Source organism: Hypanus sabinus, unplaced genomic scaffold (genome assembly GCF_030144855.1).
Source record: "Hypanus sabinus isolate sHypSab1 unplaced genomic scaffold, sHypSab1.hap1 scaffold_1312, whole genome shotgun sequence".
Classification (NCBI taxonomy): domain Eukaryota; kingdom Metazoa; phylum Chordata; class Chondrichthyes; order Myliobatiformes; family Dasyatidae; genus Hypanus; species Hypanus sabinus.
Window position 1 is genome coordinate 97,501 of NW_026779381.1, and position 4,866 is coordinate 102,366.

Genomic DNA, 4,866 nt, shown 5'->3' on the forward strand with positions numbered 1-4,866 from the left:
ACACAAGTCTCCGTCACACAAAGTGCGTGCTCCCCTCCTAAAAGGCTTTTGGCTACCCGTCGGTCTGCCGGCCGTCGCCCACGGTTCCCGCTCAGACCCTGTCCGGAGCCCCTGGCGCGTCCTCGGACTTCCCGTCTGCCTTCACCTCGGTAAGCATTCAAAAGCCTTTTCTGTCTATAAAATCACTGTAAGTCGGAGCTCGCCTGGCCTCCCGCTTACTGAGTCCGAAATAACCCCCGAAAGGTTCACTTCGGCCTCCGCACTGTGTGTGTTGTGTTGTCTGTCTGTCTCGTGTGTCAACCGTACCACTGGAAATCCGTCTAAGTGCCTCTGGAAAACGTGTTCCCGAAAATCTCCGGGAACCCCGCCAATGCCCCCGTACAGAAATTGCATGTGTCAAGTCGGCGGGACGCCTGCCGGAAGTCCTGCCGGGCAGGTCGTACCTTGGCCCGGCCAGGCGGGGCAAATGCAACCTTCATAGCGCTCTCCGGGCCTAACTGGTTAACCGGCGCCGCGACTGACCGTACAACAATGACGTGTGTCAAACCGGCGGTAAGACGCCCGGAGCTCACGCCGGTCTCGTCGCACCTCGGGCCCGCCCGACGGGCTGGATCCGACCTTCACAGACTTCCGCCGTCAATTGGTTAACCGGCGCGGCGCCGGGAGCACGCGCCTCTGTCGGCGGTCGGCCCTCCGGTAGTGCCGCCGTGCATCGTCCGCTTCGGCCGGCAGCAGGGCCCCGAATCAGCCTTCATTCCGACTTCCGAGTTGGGACTTGGAATAATTTCGACTTCTGCCAAGGTCTCGGATCGGCGGTGGGACCTGCGGTAGTCCCACCGAAAATGCCGCCCCTCGGCCGGCACGGCCCTCCGAATACGTCCCCTCGCGGCTCACCGCAGCGGGACTTGGTCAGATTTTCGATCGGGCCGTAGCCCTATTTTTGGCGGAGGGACCTGCGGTAGTCCCACCGAAAATGCCGCCCCTCGGCCGGCACGACCCTCCGAATTCGTCCCCTCGCGTCTCCCCGCCGCGGGACTTTGTCAGAAAATCATTCGGGCAAGGTTTCGATTCGGCGGCCCGAGCACCGGTAGTCAGCCCGTATATGCTGCCCCTCGGTCGGCTTGGGCCTGCGGATACGTCCCGCTGACTGACTTCCGCCATTGGGAATTCGTCCGAAAATCCATACGGGCGACCTTGGGAAGCGTGCGGAAATACCGCCGCGCGGCCCGGGTTAACGAAGTGGGGAGGCCCGTAACGCCCGTCGACCACTCCTAAGTGGTCGAGAAAAACGCCTCCCCGTAAATCTCCGGAAACCCCGCCAATGCCCCCGTACAGAAATTGCATGTGTCAAAGGGGCGGCCGTATCTGACCCCGGCTGCCGAGCCTCTGGAACTCCTGCCCGGCTACGACCCTCAAATCCGACCCGCATCCAGACTTCCGGAGCGGACTCAGTTAACGAATTGCCACCGGGCAACTGGTTAACCGGCAGTTCTCGGACGGCTCGTTAGCCGTGCCGACCGACCCCCCCGGCCGTGCGGTGGAGCAAGACAACAGTCCCCGGGCGGGCAATCGAGTTCCCGACCGGGCCCTGGCAGATCGTTAACCGGCCCGACCGGGACAAGTCGTTAACCAACTTCGGCGTGACAAATGGTTAACCGGCCCGGCCGGGACAAGTCGTTAACCAACTTCGGCGTGACAAATGGTTAACCGGCCCGGCCCGGACAAGTCGTTAACCGACGTCGGCGTGACAAATGGTTAACCGGCCGGGCCGGGACAAGTCGTTAACCAGACCCGAGCCGGCACTTCGGTAACCGACCGGGTCCGGTGCTGTCATGCAGAACAGGACAGAGACTTAGGCAGCGGCCCGGCGCGGACAGTTCTTCCGTTCGCCGGCTCGGTGACAATTGGTTAACCGACCGGGCTCAGGCAAATCGTTAACCGACGTCGGCGTGACAAATGGTTAACCGGCTCGGCCGGGACAAGTCGTTAACCAACTTCGGCGTGACAAATGGTTAACCGGCCCGGCCGGGACAAGTCGTTAACCAGACCCCAGCAGGCACTGCGGTAACCGACCGGGTCCGGTGCTGACATGCAGAACAGGACAAAGACTTGGGCAGCGGCCCGGCGCGGACAGTTCTTCCGTTCGCCGGCTCGGTGACAATTGGTTAACCGACCGGGCTCAGGCAAATCGTTAACCGACGTCGGCGAGACAAATGGTTAACCGGCTCGGCCGGGACAAGTCGTTAACCAACTTCGGCGTGACAAATGGTTAACCGGCCCGGCCGGGACAAGTCGTTAACCAGACCCCAGCAGGCACTGCGGTAACCGACCGGGTCCGGTGCTGACATGCAGAACAGGACAAAGACTTGGGCAGCGGCCCGGCGCGGACAGTTCTTCCGTTCGCCGGCTCGGTGACAATTGGTTAACCGACCGGGCTCAGGCAAATCGTTAACCGACGTCGGCGAGACAAATGGTTAACCGGCTCGGCCGGGACAAGTCGTTAACCAACTTCGGCGTGACAAATGGTTAACCGGCCCGGCCGGGACAAGTCGTTAACCAGACCCCAGCCGGCACTGCGGTAACCGACCGGGTCCGGTGCTGACATGCAGAACAGGACAGAGACTTAGGCAGCGGCCCGGCGCGGACAGTTCTTCCGTTCGCCGGCTCGTGACAATTGGTTAACCGACCGGGCTCAGGCAAATCGTTAACCGACTTCGGCGAGACAAATGGTTAACCGGCTCGGCCGGGACAAGTCGTTAACCAACTTCGGCGTGACAAATGGTTAACCGGCCCGGCCGGGACAAGTCGTTAACCAGACCCCAGCCGGCACTGCGGTAACCGACCGGGTCCGGTGCTGACATGCAGAACAGGACAGAGACTTAGGCAGCGGCCCGGCGCGGACAGTTCTTCCGTTCGCCGGCTCGTGACAATTGGTTAACCGACCGGGCTCAGGCAAATCGTTAACCGACTTCGGCGAGACAAATGGTTAACCGGCTCGGCCGGGACAAGTCGTTAACCAACTTCGGCGTGACAAATGGTTAACCGGCCCGGCCGGGACAAGTCGTTAACCAGACCCCAGCCGGCACTGCGGTAACCGACCGGGTCCGGTGCTGACATGCAGAACAGGACAGAGACTTAGGCAGCGGCCCGGCGCGGACAGTTCTTCCGTTCGCCGGCTCGTGACAATTGGTTAACCGACCGGGCTCAGGCAAATCGTTAACCGACTTCGGCGAGACAAATGGTTAACCGGCTCGGCCGGGACAAGTCGTTAACCAACTTCGGCGTGACAAATGGTTAACCGGCCCGGCCGGGACAAGTCGTTAACCAGACCCCAGCCGGCACTGCGGTAACCGACCGGGTCCGGTGCTGACATGCAGAACAGGACAGAGACTTAGGCAGCGGCCCGGCGCGGACAGTTCTTCCGTTCGCCGGCTCGTGACAATTGGTTAACCGACCGGGCTCAGGCAAATCGTTAACCGACTTCGCCGAGACAAATGGTTAACCGGCTCGGCCGGGACAAGTCGTTAACCAACTTCGGCGTGACAAATGGTTAACCGGCCCGGCCGGGACAAGTCGTTAACCAGACCCGAGCCGGCACTGCGGTGACCGACCGGGACCGGTGCTGACATGCAGAACAGGACAAAGACTTAGGCAGCGGCCCGGCGCGGACAGTTCTTCCGTTCGCGCCGGCTCGTGACAATTGGTTAACCGGCCCGGCTGGGACAAATCGTTAACCGACGTCGGCGAGACAAATGGTTAACCGGCTCGGCCGGGACAAGTCGTTAACCAACTTCGGCGTGACAAATGGTTAACCGGCCCGGCCGGGACAAGTCGTTAACCAGACCCCAGCAGGCACTGCGGTAACCGACCGGGTCCGGTGCTGACATGCAGAACAGGACAAAGACTTGGGCAGCGGCCCGGCGCGGACCGTTCTTCCGTTCGCCGGCTCGGTGACAATTGGTTAACCGACCGGGCTCAGGCAAATCGTTAACCGACTTCGGCGAGACAAATGGTTAACCGGCCCGGCCGGGACAAGTCGTTAACCAGACCCGAGCCGGCACTGCGGTGACCGACCGGGACCGGTGCTGACATGCAGAACAGGACAAAGACTTAGGCAGCGGCCCGGCGCGGACAGTTCTTCCGTTCGCGCCGGCTCGTGACAATTGGTTAACCGGCCCGGCTGGGACAAATCGTTAACCGACGTCGGCGAGACAAATGGTTAACCGGCTCGGCCGGGACAAGTCGTTAACCAACTTCGGCGTGACAAATGGTTAACCGGCCCGGCCGGGACAAGTCGTTAACCAGACCCCAGCAGGCACTGCGGTAACCGACCGGGTCCGGTGCTGACATGCAGAACAGGACAAAGACTTGGGCAGCGGCCCGGCGCGGACAGTTCTTCCGTTCGCCGGCTCGGTGACAATTGGTTAACCGACCGGGCTCAGGCAAATCGTTAACCGACGTCGGCGAGACAAATGGTTAACCGGCTCGGCCGGGACAAGTCGTTAACCAACTTCGGCGTGACAAATGGTTAACCGGCCCGGCCGGGACAAGTCGTTAACCAGACCCCAGCCGGCACTGCGGTAACCGACCGGGTCCGGTGCTGACATGCAGAACAGGACAGAGACTTAGGCAGCGGCCCGGCGCGGACAGTTCTTCCGTTCGCCGGCTCGTGACAATTGGTTAACCGACCGGGCTCAGGCAAATCGTTAACCGACGTCGGCGAGACAAATGGTTAACCGGCCCGGCCGGGACAAGTCGTTAACCAGTCCCGAGCCGGCTCTGCGGTAACCGACCGGGTCCGGTGCTGACGGGCAGAACAGGACAAAGACTTAGGCAGCAGCCCGGCGCGAACAGTTCTTCCGTTCC